Genomic DNA, 22149 nt, shown 5'->3' with positions numbered 1-22149 from the left:
TTTTGCTGAGTTGATTGAAGATTAAAATTCCTGTATGGAAGCTTTCCTTGGGTTGGGGTCCCTGGAAACAGACTCTGAGACAGAGTTGCGTGCAGAAGGTTTACTGGGGGAGTATCTCAGGAGATTCTCCTGAAAGGACTGGAGAAGGGCAGGATTGAGGGAAGGCAGAAGCTGATCCACAATGCAGCTGCAACAGAAGTCTCAGCCAATCCAATGGGAGGCTCTGGAGCTGAGATGGCCCTTCAGAGATGTCCTAATAGGAGCAAATATGCCAACATTTTCATCATCACATCAGCCAGTCATTGGCCATTAACTGTCCCTGGGAGAGAGCACAACCTTAGATGAAGTGCTTCTCTATGGCAAAGGACAATTCCCAGTGAGCCATGTATCTACGACCTGTTAGCAGCTAATATCCCAGCAGCTGGGGCATGAATACATTGTTCCTGAAGGGGGGACTTTGACAAAACATCACAGCATCCACTACAAGCTCCTAAGATCCACTTGCATTTAATGGTAATTTTGCCCCATCTGGAAACTCCATGGTTCTGGTTAGTCTTGTTTCTTATGAAAACTTAGAAGAGCTAGTGAGATGAACTATAGCCCTACTGCTGCAGTTGACCTCACATTCATAATTGATGCTTGTTGTCCTTATCCTCCACCACTCATGGCTCAGCTAGCGTATCTACTAGTCTAGGTGGCTAGCCTGATAGGGCGATCTAGACCCTCTTTCCTGAGTTATCAAGTCCGTCTCAGGCTGTCGCTGCTGTTCCTGTCCATAAAACCACTAAATCCAGGAATGGGAGCACCAAAGGACCTCCAGTCAAGGCCCTGCAGGCAGGAAAGGCAAATCCATACCTGGAATGGGTGTCAATCCTAGTCAAGATAATCCTCTAGGATTGAAAAGATTCAAAGGAATTGATTTGCTACCAAATGACTGATTGGTCTCCTTGAGTGAAGGTGCCATATTGGAGACCCAGCATTACTTTTTGCTGCTGGCAAGTTGGATGGACACTCAGCAGTATCATTAGTTAAATCAGCTTTTTTGAGTATACTGTTGGGCCCATGCATAAACTTTCACCTCTACCATTGTGGCTGCTCTGTTCATGAATCCATTGTAGAAGCACTAGGTTGAAGAGGACAGAGGCTAGCTGACATCTACTAGCTGAATCATTTGGTTATTTAATGCCTCTTCTACTATCTGGTGGTACCCATACCCATAGGCCCTTCCATGTGCCTCTTCCCCAGACATCCTTTTACCCAATCTTTTGGTTGTTATCTTCCTAGGCCCTGGCAAACAGGCCAGGTCATCTGCCACATGCTTTGCTTCCAAGGACCATTCCAGGTACCAACTCTTTTAGGTTGAGTGCCCTGGAAACCAGACTCTGAGATATAGAGTTGTGTGTAGAAGGTTTATTTTGGGGTGCACTCAGAAGATTCATCTTTAAGAAACTAAGAGAAGCAGGATTGAGGAGAGGGGCAATTAAAGCAAGTGGGCTAGATCTTTTTATCCCTCTATCAGTTAGTCATTGGTCACAAGCTATCCTAGGTATGGGGCCATCATCTTGGATGAGACATATCTTCAGCTGACAGCAATTTCTAATGAGGGACATAACTATGTGTTTGCAAGAGACAATATGTTCTACTAGCTGGGAGATGGTCACGTCAGTCCTGAAGAAGTAATCTAGGCAGTGCACCATAGCATCCATTACAGTGTTAGACCATCAGTTTGTTCTAATTCAGGTTCGAGTTTTAGCTATTGCTGAGTAAGAAATTACCCAAAATTTAGTAGCTTAAAATAATAGTAAACATTTATTATCTTGAAGTTTCCATGGATCAGGATTTGGGGAGCCACTTATCTGATTGGCCCTGGCTCAGGATCTCTCAAAAGGTTGTAGTGGAGATGTTGGCTGAGCCTGCGGTCATCTGAAGGCTTGACTGAGGCTGGAGGACCCGCTTTCAAGATGGCTCACATTTATTGCTAGCAAGTGGGTGGTGGCTGTTGGCACGAAGCCTCAATTCCTGGCCACATGAACCTTTCCACGCAGCTGCTATGAGAGTCCTCACGACAGAGCAGCTGTTTGATCCCTGAGCAACGGATCCAGGAAAGAACAAGGCAGAAACTTCAACGTCTTTTATGATCCAACGTCAAAAGTGACACACCATCATTTCTACAATATCCTGTTAGTCATGCATGTTGGTCCTATTCATTGTAGGAGACTACACAAGGACATGAATACCAGAAGGCAAAGACCACTGGGGTCATCTCGGTGAGTAGCTACCACAAAAAGGTTTTAAGGACCTGGAAGTCTTAAACCTAAGGTCCTTCTATTAAATGCTCATGTCGTTTTAATATTTAACTCTGTGTCTAAGGGGTGTTAACGGGCTATAAATACCCAGAACTTAAGGGTGGTTGGAATCCATCCTGTTTCAGAGCCATCACTTCTTTCTCTCTACACAATTTAATAACATATATAACTATGTTTCCAGAAAGCAACTCATCACTGCAATAATCTTCTGTTGTAGCAGATTATGCCACAATTTAAAAATGTATTCTTTATTGACCTAGGAATATGTTGGAAAATCATGTCATTGTGCTCAAAGAACTTGTGCCATGAAATTGCATCCCTTCTGATTGAGATCTCATGTTTTCCAGGATTGTGTAGAGAAGCTTACTTGTCATCATATTGGAGATCTAAACACTAAATGGTAGTTTTATGAATATTTTACACTTTCATTCAAGACAAGGTATCTAAATTTATGATTCATAATTATTCTCATAAACAATTATTAAGATCTGTAAGCCAGTACTCTGAAGGTAGACAACTAAACTTAGCTTAAGGGACACTACAAAGAAAGAAAAATATATAGTTCCTGCTCTTAAAGATGTTGGTATCTTGTGGGGGAAACAGCACAAACCCATAATGAGCTCATAAGAACTACACAGATGTAGCAACCAAACCAGAAACTTCCTTGGGAATAAAATCTTAGCACAGCTCTCTCTGGTCTTTATCTCTCAGCAAATGCTCTGCTAACCTAGAAACAAATCTGATTTGAAAATAGAAGAACAAATAATTTCCGCCTAGCTTCATATGAGGGGTGAACTGGAAGAGAAGAGAGGAGGGGTCAGTCCTTACTGCTTGTCACCTTAGTGGCCCAGAGTCAACATCAGCTCTAAATAGAATCTTGCCTCCAAGACGCCCTCTCTACCCACCAGATCACACCACATCCCCTTGACTGAGGGATACCCTTTTGCCCAAGGCTGTAATTCATTTCCATGACTACCAGGAAGGCCAAGGCAAACACATTTCTCCCATCAGGAACTACATTTATTATGAAGATAGAAAATCAATATCCTTTATTTTGTGGAGATATGTATAATTGGTTGAGAAGCATTGTACTCAGGTCTGATAAGAAAAGTCTATGTGACCTGAACTTAGTTTATATGTTGGACTTGGACTGAAGAGGAATGAGGTCTTTCATTTATTCACTCATTCATTTAACAAATTTATTGCTCATGCAGGTCCTGTGTTAGGCAAGGAGAATACAGAGTTTAAAAGACTAAATAAATAAAATACAGTCCTTGTCTTAAGGAATTCAATCTCTAATGGAAAGAACAGACAAATATAATACCAACTAATAAACCCTATGACAAAAATGTGCACTAAGCTTTGGCAGAAAAATCTTGGAATTTGTTAGGTGAAGATGGAGGAAGAAAGTTGGCTCTAAACAAAGGAAACAACATTTCCTAAGACATGGAAACCAGAAAGAACATGACTTGTTCAGTTAATTGCTAACTATAGTTGGAGTTTAGAGAGTTTGTGGGGAAGGGGTAAGAGATGAAGGTGATATGAGTCTGATTAGGGGACGTTTGGTAAGCCCCGCCTAACCTCGGGATTTTTTCTGAACATAATTGAGAGCTTCTGAAAGACCTTAAAAAGAATTAAATAATTAGACTTGCCTAAAAAATCACTCTGGGAACAGTAAAGAAGAAGGACAAGAATGGATCTGAATGGATCCCCAGGGAACTCCCACATTTACTAGGGGAGCAGAGCCAAGAGGAAGACTGAGAAGGAGTAGTCAAACACTTCAGAGGAAATCCAAGGGAGAGTGCTTTTGTGGACTAGGAGAGTGTTTCCAGGAGGGAGAGGAAGTGCGCCCAACGCCATAGGGAGGTCAAGAGAGTCAAGGATAGAAACAAATGTGTCCATTAGATTAGCAACCAAGAAGGACTTAGAGCGCTCAGCGCAAGGAATTTCTGTGAAGTGGGAGAGACAGACTGCAGGTAAGGAGGAGGAGGAGATGGTGAGGGCCACCTCTTCTAAAATCTTGGCTCTGAAGGCATGAAGATCCTTTGTTAGAGGAAACATGCAATTGAGAGATTTTATTTTATGTTTTTAAAGATGGGGAAGATCTGAGCCCATTCCTCTGTGAGTGTGAGTGGAAGATACAGGAAAGAGTGTGGGTGATCAAGGGAGCAGATTTCTGAGGATGTGGGAAGGAACAGGACTGGAGCACAGTGGGTGGGCTTTGCCTGGCCCTGGAGGGAAGACCCCCCCCCCCCCCCTGCCTTCCATTGTCTAATGAGAGCGGGTTGGAAGACCATGATGCTGAAGTGGAAAAGTCTCCCTCTGATGCTTCTCCTATTGTCTTTGAAGTAGAGGGTCAAGTCTCCGCTGGAGGTGTAGGGGACGGTGTTTGGTCTTACAGACATGGAGACAGGCAGGAGAGTCTGAAAGAGACACTGTGGAGAACAGGAGAGAGAGGCTGTCCCTGTACACTTGGAGGAATTCCTGTGTTAAGATGAGGGCTCCTCTCCTCTGATCTGCCAAGGAAAGAGAAAGTCCAATGCTGCTAGATTCTGCGATGGTGGGCAATGCAGGTCACTTCCCAGGCTTTCTTCTTCCTCGTATGAATTCTCCCTAGGTTTCTGCAGTTTGAGCTCTCAATTCTGTTTCTTTTCTTAACTCCTTTAAAAAAAGAAGCAACTATACATCAACTAACTGGCAGTGTGTCATAACTGAGGGGAGATGGCACTTCCTCTCTCTGTGCCTGAAAAAACAAAGTGATTCAGCTTCTGGTGTATTAATTAAAGTCCAGTTTACCTCCATGAAAATAGAGTCTATTGTGCCATCTTTATATATTTAAACCTTTAGTGACACAATTCTTGGAACACATCCAGAGCAAAGCACTGGTGAGGCCTTCAACCAACTGCAATGCTTGTTTTCTGAACGTGTTAGACAGTTCCAGTGAATTCAATGAGTATTTATGCAGCACCATCTGTACACCTGCAGCTATCTTCTAAAATCAAGATAAAATGCTCCAGTTTTGTTTGGGGCACAGATAACAATTCTGTCATTTGGCAGCTCATTTGTGGAAAATTCTATGACCGCAGTCATGGTATAATTCTTCAAAGTTTATTTTTGACCATTCTTCCTTTCAAAATTCTTCCATGGTTTAAAACAAAACAAACAAACAAAAAACAACACAAGAAAACAAAACCCAAGCCCTCTTCAAGCTAACACTGCTCACGCTGACACCCCGAGGAATGAAATAGGGAGGAGGGGTTTGAAGATGAAATCAGTGCATGAGAATGGAGAAGACAATAACAAACTCAAATCCCCAAAGCAATGATTTCTCAAAAACAAAACTTGTGTCTTTTTGGCCTTGCTTTTATTTCAGGAAACACTGAATCCCTGAGCAGGAATGGCTTTCCCTTTGACTTGACGCATGAGCCACTTCCACTGAGAGCTCAGGGAACTCTCACAGCTATTACTCTTACATTTGGGAAGGTGGCCTCCCTAAGAAACTGTAAGGACCAAGAAGATGGGATTAGGTCTCTTTTCTTCCTTCTTCTTTCCCCAGTATCTAGAACAGTGCCTGGTACAAGTAGGTGCTCAATAAGTATCTGCCAAATTTATTAAATGAGAATTCAGTTCAGAGATCTCATGTTGATTCTCTTTCCACAATCATACACTCTCAGAGCTGGGAAGAATGTGAGGATGGGTGAGGGCCTTGGTTCCTGAGCATCAGAAAACTATGAGGTTTCCAGCTTATAAGACAGAATGAGATTTTTTCTCCCTTGAGACTCAAGGCTAAGAGTATGTGCTTTGTTGTAATTCCTGTCTGTTCCAAATGAGGCTGAAGAGACCTATGGATGGTCGTCCATGCCACTGTCCCGGGATGAATAATTGGCATTTTGGATAATGTCAGTAGTGTCACAAAATCATACATTGGCGGGTTAAAAGATCTTCTATCTAGGCCAATTTTCCCAATAATAGAGTCTTTTGAGATACTTTAAAAAATAATTTTGGGACCAGCCCCAGTGGCCTAGTGGTTAAGTTCAGCACACTCTGCTTCTCCGGCCAGGGTTCAATTCCAGGGTGTGGACCTACACCGCTCTATTAGCAGCCATGCTATGCTGGCGGCCCACATACTAAAAAGTACAGGAAGATTGGCACGGATGTTAGCTCAGGGCAAATCAAAGAGTTAACCTATGGAATCCATAGATATTTCCAAAACTAAACCATGCCTGCTCTTGCTAGGATAACTATATACCTTATTTTTCAAATGAGATACTTACAGATTGAAAGGGGAAGTTTTTAATAATTACACTGGACAAAAAGCATAACTTGGGACTAGAAAAACCAGGGTGGATGTATGATTACTCAATAAGTGGAATTGATTTACAGGATTTTTAGAAACATGGGGTCCATTGAGAGAAAAACAACTTAAAATGGTGAGAAGAAAGCTTTAAGGAGTCTTTCTTCTGCTGCTATCAGACACGGTTATTCATAAATTATCCCAAATTGGAAAGACTAATTCTCACTCACCTTTGGGAATCTCTCCCATCTCAACAAGTTCCTTAACGTTCACATTTTCCTTCATGTGAATAACATGTGCTTCCTGTGAAGACAGGAATGCCAGCTACCATCAATTCAGAACCACCTCTGTTTTTCCCTGAGCTAAATGATTCTGGGGTCTTTAGATGAGTTTTCTTCTTATTTTCCAACTTTTTAATCAGATTTCTTTTTTCTTTTTTCCATTTTCTTTACTCTTTTTTAGTTTTAATTTTTGTTTTTACAGTAGTAAAATTGGATTATAACATTATATAACTTTCAGATGTATATCATAATATATTTCAAATTCTGTGTAGATTACATCATGTTCACCACCCAAAGACTAATTATAATCCGTCACCACACACATGTGCCTTATCACCGTCTTTGCCCTCCTTCCTCCCCCCTTCCCCTCTGATAACTACCAATCTAGTCTCTGTTGCTATGTGTTCGTTTGTCGTTGTTTTTATTTTCTACTTATGAGTGAGATCATATGGTATCTGACTTTCTCCCTCTGACTATTCTTAATTTTCTGAGGAAACTCCATACTGTTTTCCATACTGGTTGCACCAGTTTGCACTCCCACTGGCAGTGTACGAGGGTTCCTTTCTCCCTCACATCATCTCCAACACTTATTGTTTCCTGGCTTGTTAATTATAGCCATTCTGATGGGAGTGAGGTGATATCTCATTGTAGTTTTGATTTGCATTTCCCTGATAGTTAATGATGTTGAACACGTTTTCATGTACCTGTTGGCCATCCGTATATCTTCTTTGGAGAAATCTCTGTTCAGATCTTTTGCACATTTTTTAATTGGGTCGTTGGTTTTTTTGTTGTTGAGACATATGAGTTCTTTGTATATTACGGATATTAATCCCTTATCCGATATATGGTTTGCAAATATCTTCTTCCAATTGTTAGGTTGTCTTTTTGTTTTGTTGATGATTTCCTTTGCTGTGCAGAAGATTTTTAGTTTGACATAGTCCCATTTGTTTATTTTTTCTTTTGTTTCCCTTGCCCAGTCAGACGGTACTTGAAAATATGCTGCTAAGATTGATGTCAAAGAGCGTACTGCCTATGTTTTCTTCTAGAAGTTTCATGGCTTCAGGTCTTACATTCAAGTCTTTAATCCATTTTGAGTTGATTTTTGTGCACAGTGTAAAATGATGGTCTACTTTCATTCTTTTGCCTGTGGCTGTCAAGTTTTCCCAACGCATTTATTGAAGAGACTCTCCTTTCTCCATTGTATGTTCTTGGCTCTCTTGTCAAAAATCAGCTGTCCATAGATGTGTGGGTTTATTTCTGGGCTCTCAATTCTGTTCCATTGATCTATGTGTCTACTTTTGTGCCAGTACCATGCTGTTTTGGTTACTATAGCTTTGTAGTATATTTTGAATTCAGGGAGTGTGATACCTCCAGCTTTGTTCTTTTTCCTCAGGATTCCTTTGGCTATTCAGGGTCTTTTGTTGTTCCATATAAATTTTAGGATCCTTTGTTCTATTTCTGTACAAAATGTTGTTGGAACTTTAATAGGGGTTGCACTGAATCTGTAGATTGCTTTAGGAAGTATGGACATTTTAACTGTGTTAATTCTTCCAGTCCAAGAGCACAGAATATCTTTCCATTTCTTTGTGTCTTCTTCAATTTCTTTCAACAATGTTTGATAGTTTTTAGTGTACAGATCTTTTACCTCTTTGGTTAAGTTTATTCCCAGGTATTTTATTCTTTTCATTGCAATTGTAAATGGGATGGTATTCTTAATTTCTCTTTCTGCTACTTCGTTGTCAGTGTATAGATACGCAACTGATTTTTGTATGTTGATTTTGTATCCTGTGACTTGACTGTATTCATTTATTATTTCTAAAAGTTTTTTAGTGGATTCTTTAGGGTTTTCTGTATTTAAATCATGTCGTCCACAAATGGTGACAGTTTCACTTCTTTTTTTCCAATTTGGATGCCTTTTATTTCTTTTTCTTGCCTGATTGCTCTGGCTAGGACTTCCAATACTGTGTTAAATAAGAGTGGTGAAAGTGGGCATCCTTGCCTGGTTCCTGTCCTTAGAGGGATAGCTTTCAGTTCTTCTCCATTGAAAGTGATATTAGCTGCAGGTTTGTGATATATGGCCTTTATTATGTTGAAGTATTTTCCTTCTATACCCATTTTATTTAGAGTTTTTATCATAAATGCATGCTGTATGTTGTCAAATGCTTTCTCTACGTCTATTGAGATGATCATGTGACTTTTATTCTTCATTTTGTTAATGTGGTGTATCACGGTGATTGATTTGCGGATGTTGAACCAGCCCTGCATCCCTGGAATAAAACCCACTTGATCATGATGTATGATCTTTTTAATGTATTGTTGTATTGTATTTGCTAGTATTTTGTTGAGGATTTTTGCATTGAAGTTCATCAGTCATATTGGCCTGTAATTTTCTTTTTTTATGTTGTCCTTGTCTGGTTTTGGTATCTCCCCTGTGCTTTTTCTGAGGTTCTCTGTGGGTCCCACTAACATTTGATACTCAGAATCAAGCCTGGTATTATAGGAAGGATCCCGTTGACATTATTTCCACTGTACCATTGCTGAGCAAACCATCTTGCCTCTGATATTCAGCATCTATTACAGGTCAATACCCAGCCACAAACATTCCTTTAAGAATTTAAAACACATCAGGGCCAACTGTAAAAGCCTCCTCTGTGTTGTAACCTCCCAGACAGTAACTGCTTGTTGTTAATCTTTTAGGAACGATCTGCCTCAAAGACCTCCAGCTTATAGTGTCTAAACATTTGGTATAAATGACTTTTCTAACTTAGTGCTGCTTTCACAGGTGTTTTGGTGTGGAGAAGTAGTTAGCAAGTGCTCGAATGCCACAAACAATGTGGAGAATGTGGGAATTGCCTTGTGCTGGGATAGTCAGTGCCCAGGAGGCACAATTGGCAAGAAGAACACACTGGTTGAATGTGTGCATTGTGTGGTCCTTCATTTTTGCCTGGCCGACCCAGACACACAGATTCCAAGTCTGATGGCGCTGAATGGCCCCTCGAGATTGGCAAATACAACTCCTTCACCTTGTGGATGACAGGACTAGACAGCAGCTTCTTCCTGTCAAGACAGGCCTTCAAGAAGATGGAACAATGTGTCTCTAAACATCGTTTTCGGTTTTAGTAGAGTCTGTTCCTCTTTCATCTGATATGATTCCTTCCAAAAAGCAAGAACTGTTTCTATCTTCCAGATCTCTTTCAACACAGTAATTTGAATAAGACACTAAAGAAAAATGTGTTTAAGATCTCTTTAAATTGAAGTTTTCTACTAGGCAGATGAAGCAAGCACTCCACATTTTTATTCAAGCTTCAACAAGTAGCTAAACATTGAATCTCACGTCCACCTCCTTTTACCAAGTAGACGGGTTCCAGAAAAGTTTGGGGAGAGTTGAACTATCTCGCAAGGTCAAGGGGAGTTTGTTATTTAAAGGATCCCTGCAGAAATCTTTTTGTAAAAGAAAGAATTCCTTCCTCCATCCCCTTTACTTTCTTTCTTTGATGTTTTGTAAATTGTATTTTCAGATGTTGGGATTGTGCAAAAAGAAGATATTTGTCTGGAGTTTATACTTAAAAATAACTGTTGTTAAGCCAAAGAATGTGGGGGTACTTCTTCTACACAGATCCTCCTTCTGAAGATGTTGGTCTTCTTCCTTGCCTGCCACCCCCTCCCACACTTGATTCAAATGGAAGGTTGACTTTCTTGGATGGCAAGGTAATTATTCCAAAGTCAATGCAGTAACGATCATTTTCACTGTGTGGCCTCCCTCTCATTCTTAGCTTCTGTGGGCAGCTGCCTGAAAGCCGGGCTGTGCTTGGTCAATCACATAAACTGAAAGTACATTTTAGTCTTGTCATCGACAATAACTTATTCCTGACAGCAGGAATGATCCCAGGTCTGATCAGAAATAGAAACATAGAAATTGAAATCATGTGACCACCCTCTGTAGAGCTTCTAAATGGGGCCAAGAAGGAACAGGATTCATCCTTGAGGCAGTGTCACCTTCAGGAACCCAATCGCTCACTCAGAAATATCTGGTACTCATCTGGCAATCGACCAGCAATTGCATGTAAGTCCAGCAAGTGGTGGTGGCTCTTCATTTTACATTCTTAGTACTATATTCCAATAGACCTGGTGCAGTAAGTCCCCCTAGCTTGAGCGAACCAGAGCCACTGGACTTCTGCGTTTGCCTATAAGCTAAAGTGCATTTCTTTCCTCCCTCCCTTTCCTCCTTTCTTTCTCTTTCTCTCCTTTCCTTCTTTCTTCCTTTCCCTCTTTGAACTTCTTTTTGCAGAGAAAATTGTGGTGATTGGCAGTGAATAGAAGAGAACTACAGTCCCTGGAAAACCTGATAGTGATGCGGCAATGCGAGAATTTGCCAATTCTGTGGCGGCCAGCCAATGCCAAAGTTCTTGACTGGTTCCTTTTATTTTATCTAGAATCAAAATACCTGCAAGGCAGAGAACAGATCCTTCCACATTAGATGCAATATTAGCAGACTGTGGAGGGTTGATAAAGTCTGTTGAAGTTTTATAGCTTTTGTTGGTGGCCTCCCAAGCCCCCATGTACTAATTTGACTTCCCAGTTTCAGTTTGGGGCTCCATACCATTCCAAGGAAGCTAGGCTAAGCTAATCTGTGTATCCATACTCCTTTCTAGAGGGATCATTAGGGATGAACATGCAACTTAAGCTAGTCCAGGCATAGTGATTCTTGGGACTTTTGTTGGGAATGCTTTTGTTGGGACAAAATGCTCTCTGTCCACTGAATGTGAACAAGGATGCACATATTGTCCCCAGAGCTCCTAGCAGCTGTCCTGCGACCAAAAGAATCATAGCCAGTTTCATGGAAGGTAAAGCAGAGAGACAGAGAGAAAGCGGTCTCTTTTGACATCTTTGAGCCATTGGATTGAACCTTCCTTGAAACCAGACCCGCAACTAGATTTTTGGTTATGCTGAGCCAATAAATTCCTTTTAGTATTTAAGGTGAGTTGACCTGAGGTTTCTGTATACTTAACCCAAATATTATTAATTTATCTACATCTTTGACTAAAGGAACCAATGGGAGGTGGGGTGGGATATACACACACACACACACAGAAAAAACGCTTGGTTTCTGTGCAAAGTATTATATAACTCTCTTTGGAATATACACAATGTGTAAGACATACCCTTCAGTTGGTAGTCTAGTTGCAAAATAAAATCAACGCATATATACTATTAGGAAATAATATGCAGATTGCAGTCAGTGGTACAAAATATAGTGCTTTCAGAGAGAGGGGGATCAATGAGAGAAGAGGAGAGGCTTCAAGGAGGAGGGGACATGTAGGCAAGAATATGCAGGAGGCACTTGGATGAAGGAGAGATAAGCAAGGGAGCAACGTGGGTTAAGAGGCCCTGGACACTAAGGCATCTTTAAAATATTGTGACCCTCAAAGCCACAACCCTTGTCAGTTTTGCTTTATATAGTATTCAGCATAGTTTCTGGTGATGTGATAATAATGAGCTGAAACTGACCCTCTTTACTAAAGAAACCAATACAAGTTCTCTCTGGGTGCACTCCATCACTTTCCCATATGCAAAAGTCTGGGTGAAATTCAGCTGTCTAGTATCTTCCCTTTCAGTTCTCTGCATCATTTCTGCCTCTGAGTTACAGGAAATTTCATTCTGAAAAGCCATTTGGAGACAGATTGTAATATAATGCTCTTGAACATTCCACTCTAACAATCGATAAAGGCAGCACTCACTGCAGAAATCATCAAACACAGGATGGAATCTAATATGCACACAGCTGATATTTTAACCAGACCCAAGAAGCTCACCGATTCTTTGCTCAAAGTTGTGGCCTGGTTCGTTTTCCTGCCTTTGTCTTATATTTTTATATACTTTTTAGGTCAAGCTTTTTGAAGCAGCTTATAGTTATTTTATTCTATTTTAGTTGTTCGAGGTTGCAACCAAGGTCAAATCTACATAAAAATAAGCGTGCTGGCAACCGGTAAAGAATGCATTATTCTAGGAAGAAATAAAATGGCAGCTGTGACCCTGGCTCCCCTGCCACACCCTCTTCACACTCTTTTTTGACTTTTTAAGGAGGAAGACCGGTTTGTGCCAAGCAAACTAGAACTGCTTTCTTGCGGAAGAGCCACTTTTCTAGTAAAAGGACATCCTGTCCCTACTGAATAGGGTGGGGATGGGAGACAGTGTGGGGACATCATTTTCATTCTACAGTCTGGATTAGGAGCAGGGTGCAAAACTGTGTTTCTCGTTCTTTCTCTTCTCACCAGGATTATGTTCACTCTCCCCTTCTGGAACTGTTCTCTGTGGATATGTCCCGTGATCGTCAGATCAACATTCTGAGCTTGTGCTTAGAAACCATCTTTGGAGGGTGTCAATGCATCTTACATAATCACGAGTTGTAAGCAACAACAACATTCTCTGCATAACATTTAGAGAAAATCACTCTCAATATAATCATTGTTTTAATCTTTAGAAAAGGTGAAGGAATTTTTATTATAGTAGCTAAAGAAATAGGATCCATCAACTATTCCATAGCTCAAGGCAGCATTCACAGGATTGTTGGGTAAAGGGACTATTGTGTTGCCTTTAAGTGAAAATTGGTGTCACTATGATTTATGATGTTGCTCTTCTCCTAATTCCATCCATGCCCACCCATGCCCATCACCACTGCCACCTACATATTCATGTCATTATAGAATTAGAAGAGGACAGTGACTTCAGATCCCCATAAATCTGAACTGGGGTCAGGGAAGTCCAAGAATGTAATGATAAGTGCAAGGATTTATTCTCTTGGGAGTAGGCTTATGGAGAAAGTGTCATTTGTCCCAGGCTATTAAAAGAACAGTGTCTCATCAGAAGCACTGAAGCCATTAAAGACCCAAAAGTGGTCCAGATAAGATTCCTAAGTCCTTACCATGGTTAATCAGGAATAGAATACAATAGATTACTACTCAGCACTAAAATGGAATGAACTATTGATACTCGCTTCAGCATTGATGGATCTCAAAATGATTATGCTCAATGAAAGAAGCCAGATGAGAGTACAAACTGTATGATTCCATTTATACAAATTTCCAGAAAATGCAAAGTAATCAATTGTGACAGAAAGCAGATCAGTGGTTGTCTGGGGTAGGGAGGGAATTCAAGTGGGGGCAGGAAGGAGGAATTACAATGGAGCACAAAGAAACTTTCGGGCTGAATCATGCGAACATGATGTTAATTGTGGTGATGGTTTCACAGGTATTCTCATACCTCGAAATGTATCAAATTGAACACTTTAAATATGTGCACTGTACTGTATGGTACCTCAGTAAAACTGTTTTTAAAACTCAGAAATAGAAAAAATAGACAACAGGGGATAAGGGAATTGACCTGGAGAGAAAAATAAGTAAGTGATGGACTGTTTCTCCTAGTGCAGCCCAGACACTTATTTGTATGCACTCCCTTCCAGTTTCAGCCTACGGCTTCAAAAATAAGTTCTTGTCCTGCTGCTTGACTCTGTATCTCTAGAAAAGAACTATACCTAAACTACAACAAGTTGTTTCTATTATAATCCTTCTTGCTAACCTATTCCAACATCTAAGGAAATTGTCTCGCAAGTTTTTGGATACATCACCATCACCTACACATCATCCACACATTAATAATATCTTCTTTCTGGAGACTTAATGCTCTTCATTGGTGGGAGAGATTTTCTAATTCTCAGTCCTCAAATAATACACATAATTATGGGAAAACAATGAACACCTGGACAATTGACTTGGTTTCTCCAAAGTATTTGTGACAGAAAAGAAAAAGCTAAAGACAGATGGCAGATATGTAATGCAATGAGAAGACTTTGATGAGACTCTTGGTCAATCAAATCAACTGTAAATGGACTTCTTTGGAACAACTGGGGACATTTAGATACAGGTATGTGGGAAATGATATTAAGGAACTTCATGGGTGGAAAAATGGCACGGCTACAAATGAAAATATCTACAATGCTGAGAGATGTGTACGAAAGTATGAGAGGAGATATGACTGAGGTCTGGGACTTGCTTTAAAACACTTTAGTCGAGAAAAGTGAGGAAGAAATGGAGTAGCTACGGCAAAATCCTTGAGAATTGTTGAATTTGGGTGATGGCATATAGGGTTCAGAATGTTATTCTTTCCACCTCTATATATTTGAATTTTTCATAATAAAAAATGTTTAAAGACTTTGTTGAAGTACTTGCCCCATTTTAAAAAGAGGAGAAGGGCAAAAATCATCATGATGACCAAAGAGGAAAGGAAAGAACTGAATTGCAAAGGGGTTGGGAGGTGGGAAAGTGGATGGTGGGCATGAAGCTGCCTCAGATCTATTTCTAGACTTGACTTAGCCTGGCCCAGTGACCTTGGAGAAAGTCCCTTACTCAAGTGAAACTGGGGAGAATGCCTGGCCTCCCAGGTATATATGAGGATTAACAGCCTTTTCTGTGGCTCCAGTGGGTGGGGAGAGCCATTCAAGGGTCTCCTATTCTTCTAAATGTCTTTGTGAGCTCTGACGGATCCACCCTGATCAAACTGTGCCTGGATCAGGTGACAGGCAGGCGGCCCCCACCTTCTGCTCTTGTCCTCAGGAAGGTTGACTTCTAGGAGCTACTTAATCACAGAAACACCGACATTTTCCCTGAGACTTTTGAAGTTGGAAATCCATCTTTGTATTGGGGCTCTTTCCTTGTGGTACCACTCCCTGCAGCACCACAGACAGGAATGAGGCGACAAGAAAAAGTGAGATGACCCCAAACAAGCTCTCCCTCTCCATTTACAGAGCAAACCATGACTTTTCTCGAGGCCCACAAATTATAGGGAGGCAAAGGGTGGAAAAATCCAGAAAAAAAAAACCCAACCATACCACCCATAAAAACATGTCAGATGGGAGGGGAAGATGCCTATAATTCTACTGGTTTTCAAATGTATTTATTTAGTTCAGTCATTTATGAAACAAAACCCAGAAATTCCAGGCATCTCTCCTAAACAAAAGAACCACTAATGTTTGCTTCTGGTGAAACTTGGTTAAAACCCAAATGTTAGACATGGGTTCCTAAGGAAGGTCTCGTACAGGCCAGAGCTCAGATATGGAGTGCCTGCCATGTGCTTTCTTACCGAGCTGTCAAACTGGGACTCCAACCCAGAGTTATCAAGGACTGGGAAAATATTCAGGAGATGCTCTTCCTACTGCTGTCAAGGGGAAACTTCCTCCAGAACAGTCCCCAAGAAAGAAGTAAGATAATTATTCAATATGACACTGTTAAGACTTTCTAATAGACCCGAGCTCCTCCCACCCCCCCACCACAAAATCTAGATTGAGACTATCTAGACTTCACAATGTTATCAGTCGTCAACAGATTTCAACCTTCCTTGAAAGTGCTTCCAATTGTTTCAGTGGCTGAAACGACCTAAATCAACACTGGATATAGCAAAGAAAACAAACCACTTATAAACTCTCCCATACCTGCCAAAACTGGAAAGCTATAAATAGGGGGTGGCAAACACTGTTCAAAAATATTTCTCGGGGAGAAAACAGGCAGAAAAGAATGAATAATTTTCAAAGAAGGAAAAAAATTTTTTTAAGTTAGTTCATTTTTCAACTTGGAATTTCTGAGGCCATCAGGAAGTGAGGAAAACATAACTCAGCCATGATAATATGTTTCCTACACCCATAAGAATGCTGAAATGTTGTCAGCTTGATTGAAGCAATTACATTGTATACAATAGTGATAGAGGGTTTCATTTTCTTTTTATATGCCTCCTATTGCTTCTGAGAGAAGGCAGTGCTTTTTCAGTATCATGAGCTCTTTTGTACTTTTAAGAAAAGAGGCTCTTTTCTCCTCAGAAAAAGCTCAGTTTGTCAAGGTCATTTAACAATGGAACCAGAGCTCAGGTTCGAATGTATAGTCATTTTGGTGTTGAATTGCCCAGCTCTCTCTTCAATCATGACCTTGTCGTTGTTGTTGTTATTGTTTTTTCGAGCATTTAACTCTCCTGTTAAGTGCTCACTATTATTGTTCTAAGAAACAGAAATCTTTGGAGTTTAACAATTTTGACTTTGAATCTTGCTTCTGCTGTTACTAGCTGTGAAACTTAGGACAAGCTCTTAAACTCTACCTGCCTTCTTAATTCCAGAAGTGTCCCCTGTGGTATGCATTTTAGAACCTCACCATTAGTTGATTTGGCTACTCATTCAATGATTGAAAATAAATCTATTTAGAAAAAGAAGTCTGAGAGGATAAAAGTATGTCTTTCGGGTGCCTATCACACCATGTAATTTCCTCTTCTGTAAATTGAATGAAATAGTACATGTGAATTGTTTAGCATGTGTGGGAATACAGGTATTCAATAAATACTGCAGTTATTTTTAATAATAAATGCTTTCTGGTTAGAATTACAGATCAATCATTTCCTGGATTAAAAGGACTTCATTTTATATGAAGATATATGAATATAAAATGACAATAAATGCCATGTACATGTAAACCATACCATTCTTCCAATGGATGATTTGGTCCCAGAATGTTGGCAAAGCTTTGAATTTCATCTTCCTCTCCTGAAGCAGAACCTTGGCAACCCCACTTCAGAATAGATGCTTTGTTCATCCTCTCACTAGTTTCCTCCCTTCTGTTTGGAATATGAAACATTCTTTTTTGGTTTCTGACACTACAAAGGAGGATAAGATCCACAAGACAAGAATATATAGATCCCGTGATTAAATGCTGGAGTAGGCCTGTCCTTTATGTACAAAACTTTGACCAGGCTGCAGTCACTGAAGGATGCATCACTGTATAAAATGCTTCTCAAAGTCCAGAAGAATTTCAGCAGGACCAAGGATGGCCTATGATCCCCAGCAGGTGTTTCATTCTTTCGAAGGGCGTTTTTGAAACATGCCATTGCCTAGTTTATGTAAGAAATATATAGTGTGTGTAGTCCATCTACATGTCTATGTACTATATATGTGTAATTTTTTGTGTTGTTTTTCACCCTTTCTTATCTCAAGGTCTATATATCCTTGAAAAGCACGGTCAGGGGGCTGGCCCCGTGGCTGAGTGGTTAAGTTCACATGCTCTGCTTCGGCGGCCCAGGGTTCGGACCCTGGGCCCAGACATGGCACCGCTCATTAGCTCATGTTGAGGCAGCATCCCACATGCCACAACTAGAAGGACCCACAACTAAAATATACAACTATGTACCAGGGGGACTTGGGGAGAAAAAAGCAAAAAAAACAAAGAAAGAAGAAGATTGGCAACAGTTGTTAGCTCAGGTACCAATCTTAAAGAAAAAAAATGCACAGTCAGAAGGCTTTGCTGTTACTGAACGGCTGCTCTTTCAGAGGAGATGGATAAGGAGATGCATTATTCTGGGTCCTCCGAAAAGCAGACGCTAAGATGGGATTGAAGATGCAAGGACTCAATAGGTGAAATGCCTGTGAGAGACCATGCATAGGGAGCTGGTGTGGCTGCGAGTGGCAATGCAAGCCCAGGAAAGAGGGAAAGCAGGTTGGGTGGAAGTATCATAGGTGGCCCTGCGGTCTACAGAGCTTCTTCCAGATGGTCAGGGAGGCCTTCATGAAAGTCAGCTGTCAGAGGAGCCCTATGTCACCCATGAACAGGCCTGCCATAGTATCCCCTGAAGACAGTGTGACCTTAGTGCAAACAGGAGAAGGATCTCAGATCTCATCAGCTTGCGTCAGTTTTGCTCCCTGTAAGTTGAAGTTCTGCAAGGTGCATTCTCATGGCCACCCCAGGAGAGATAGACTCTAACTGCTCCAGGGTCTTTTACAGAGACCTCAGGCAGCTGGAGAAGTGATAGGGACTGCCGGTGGCAAATAGGGGCTGACCTTTCCCCAGGTCTCCTATACACATGCACGCATGCACATGCACTATGGACACACACACACACTATGGGAGATCTACATGTTCTAAAAGGCACAGACAGATACCTTTCTACAAAACAGCATCAGAGAAAGTCCCCCCAGTTCTATGGGCTTAGTGTGCTGGTGTGAGGACCACTCTGTCCTGTTGACCTGGTTATTCCCAGCCAGCTCCTTAGCAGAGGGTTTGGTGTATATTTCCCCTGGACAGGAAAAATGTCTTAGCAGTGGGGTTGGTTGAGAAGTTAAAGAGGAGAAAGAATAAAAGGAAAAGGAAAGAAGAGCAGAGACAGAGACTGAGAAAAAGCCAAGAGTTTTTGACTCATGTTACAGGCCTCAGTTCTGTGTTCTACCTGAAGCAGAAGAAATGCTAAGAGATCCCTGGTTAGCTCAGTCAAATTCCCCAGAAAGGAGACGGCATTGGCAGCTTGGAGGTAGGAAACTTCCTAATGCTATTAAAGTAGTTAAGTCAATGAAATGGCTCTGGGGAGGTTGGCGGGGTCCTAGTGGAGCAGCTTCAGCCATTGGTCCCTTTGGCACTGGAGCCCACCCTGGTGGTGTCACCCCTCATGCGAAGCTCAGAGAAAAGAGGGAGGACAAGCTTTCCACAGGGGTAGAATCTGGATAAACCAAGGCACCAGGCTGAGCTGGAGGGGAACAGCCCAGAGTGGAAGTAACAACATAGGAGTGATGCCCTGCTCCAACAGATGTTTGAGAAGGACCTTGCAATTCATTCAACAAACAGTTATGGACAACCTGCTAATCCTGTGAATGCAATCCATTGTGAACCAAAATAGAGGTAGTCCTTGCCCACATGGGGATACTGTTTTGTTGGGGAGAGAAGTATCAATAAAATAACCCACAAATGAGTATCAGATTGAGACTATGGCAAGTGCTCTGAAGGGGGATGCACACTGGTGTTATGAAAAGATACAACAGGAAGAGTTGGTTTATTCCAGAGAGTCAGAGTCTCCTGAGGGACGACTGCTAGCTGAGATCTGAAGTGTCAGACAGGCTTGAACCTGCACAGAGGAGAGGGGAGAGTTTTGCAAGCAGAGAAAACACGTATGCACTGGCCTTCTGGTTGGAGGAGAAATGGTGTCTGGGAGACTAGAATACAGACGGAGGCAAAGGGGAGCACAGACAGACAAGAGGCTGGAGTTGGAGGAAGGACACGATTAGGATCTATTGGGCTATTTCAGGATCTTCATTTTTGTCCCAGGAGCAAGAAGAGGCTACTGAAGGGCTTTAAAGTGGAGAAGTGAAACGAGGAGATTTGCATTCTGGAAGAAATTATTCCAGCCGCAGTGTGGAGCTGAATTGAAGAGAGGGTGAGACAGGGCAGGTGGAGCAAGAGATGATGGTGGACTGACCAGGGTGATAGTGAAGGGGATTTGAGACATAATGAGGAGACAAAATCAAAATGCCTTGGCAAGAACTTAGATGTGGGCTGAAATGGCAGGAGTGACTCCTAGGTTTCTGGCTTCACATCTGGCTGGATGGGGATGTCTTTACTGAGAAGGGGAATACTGCAGAAGGGCCAGGCTTGGAACGGAGGTGGAAAATGTTCCTTTGAGACCTCTAGGAAGACATATCAAGTAGGCAACTGCACACATAGCTGTAGTTTCTGGCAATCAGTTGAGAAGGTAGCCTATGTTGCATTTTGCCGCACTATCTTAGCCTGGGTTTATTGGGGAGGCGGGTACACTGGAGAAGAGACTAGGCATGAGGGTGTTTGAAACTCCTTGTCCCTTTCTCCAGAGGGACTAGAGTAGCTTTCTATCTAGGGTACTTGACTTAGGCTGCTTGACAATTTCTGACACTGAGTAAACAGGGCTTGAAAGAACCCAGTTAGCAAAAGATCAGAGAGGACATAGGAGGGGGTTCTTGAGTCCTTGATGGAAGGAAGTTCTGGGGCCTCATATTTGTCCTTCGTATGCCAAATGTGAGCTATCCACAGTTTACAACACTGTTGACTTCGTTGTGATTTGGTTTCCTGGGAACATAGAAAAGAACAGTGTGTGCATGGACACAGTGTTATCTTTGGCTTGGCCTGAGGCTGCCCCAGAAGCAAAACAGTCCAGATGGTGCTCCTGCCACCTGGAGGACAGAAGGGGGACAGAGCCCGGTTCTCCTGCTTTTCTCCCCCATAGTGTGGGGGTATGGAGGCTCCATATAGGGAAAACGAAGAGCTGGTTTCCCTAAGAAGTTGTACATATCAGTGTTAACAGATCCAACAAGTGTTTCCAGAAGTCGGGTATGGGCTCCTTGAGATCCTGGGGGACAACTGGATCCCCTTCTCCCGAGGATCACTCCTGGTACTGCCATCAGAAGGGGAAAATGGGTGGGTGAACCATGGGTCTGTCTGATTTGTCTCTTTTTATACTTCTTTAAATGTTGTTGGAACTCTTCCCACCAGGGGACGAGGACAGACTTATCCTCTGAATTTTGAAGAAGGCAGCGAGCACGTTCCCTCGGCTCCTGCCTCTCCTCTTCTGGAGTCTGTCTGTTTGCATGAAGCATGTGTGTTCATCTGCTCAAGAGTTCAGCAGTAAAGGCCCCTGCCCCTGTGGGCAAGACCTGCAGGTTTCCTGCCTTGCCTGTGACTGGGTAAGTTGTATTCTGCTGCGGGCCATTTGGCTTCCTACTAAACTTTGCTTTCTAATACCAGCTTTATCAATACTAAGGACGACTTTTAAAAAATCTTCATCGGCCTAATTCCTATGTCTACGTTGAGCAAGGAACAAGAGTGTCACTTATCGGGCCCCTTAAATCTCCGATATATACAGAAAACTATTGAGAACATCTATCCTTGGGGATCTTTCTATGGCTTCAAAGCGGAACATCCTTCCAGTTGACAGAATTCAGCTCCTTGAGAGAACTGGGCTTAATCTTCCAATTGCCATATCTAATACGATTACCCCACCTTCCCTCTTAGGGAAAGGGGAGGGACTGAGGGAAAATGAAAAATACAACAGTATGTTGAACATTTCTTTAGGAAGAATAAAAAAATATTAATGTTTTTGCTCTTCTAAACTTTGCACTCTATGTGATATGGAGCAAAACTTATGACCCCTTATTTGATTAGAAGCTCTTTCACTCTTTGCTTTGTGCAAACGTAAGTGAATTGTTGGGATCACATACAGCATTCCTTAGTCTTAGTTCATGGGACACTCGATTTTCTTTCATAGTGTTCGTTGAGTATCCTAGAGTGAGGCAGGGGTGAGAGCTGAGGAATGATTGTCTTTATTGGACTTTTTCCTGTTGGTCCCCAAATTGGAGAAGCTTGGCCTTGCTGACTCTGGATAACAGAGAATAATGCACGTAATTACTGTTTATTGAGCACATGAGACAGATGCTGTCCTAGGCATT

At 41.7% G+C, this 22149-nt stretch overlaps 2 long non-coding RNA genes across 2 annotated transcripts in view; one reads left to right on the top strand and one right to left on the bottom strand.

Moving 5' to 3' along the window:
- LOC111769784 (uncharacterized) overlaps positions 1-22149 on the bottom strand; it is a 216300-nt gene that overhangs the window by 46485 nt on the left and 147666 nt on the right. The gene's annotated exons all lie outside the window — the stretch shown is intronic.
- On the top strand, positions 4147-17857 carry LOC138919716 (uncharacterized). The gene is made up of 4 exons (XR_011430147.1): positions 4147-4282; positions 10400-10589; positions 13157-14801; positions 17294-17857. It is a non-coding gene; the product is annotated as an uncharacterized lncRNA (long non-coding RNA).

Source organism: Equus caballus, chromosome 21, assembly GCF_041296265.1.
Source record: "Equus caballus isolate H_3958 breed thoroughbred chromosome 21, TB-T2T, whole genome shotgun sequence".
Classification (NCBI taxonomy): domain Eukaryota; kingdom Metazoa; phylum Chordata; class Mammalia; order Perissodactyla; family Equidae; genus Equus; species Equus caballus.
The sequence above is the reverse complement of the archived record's forward strand: the minus strand, read 5'-3'. Positions and strand labels throughout refer to the sequence as shown.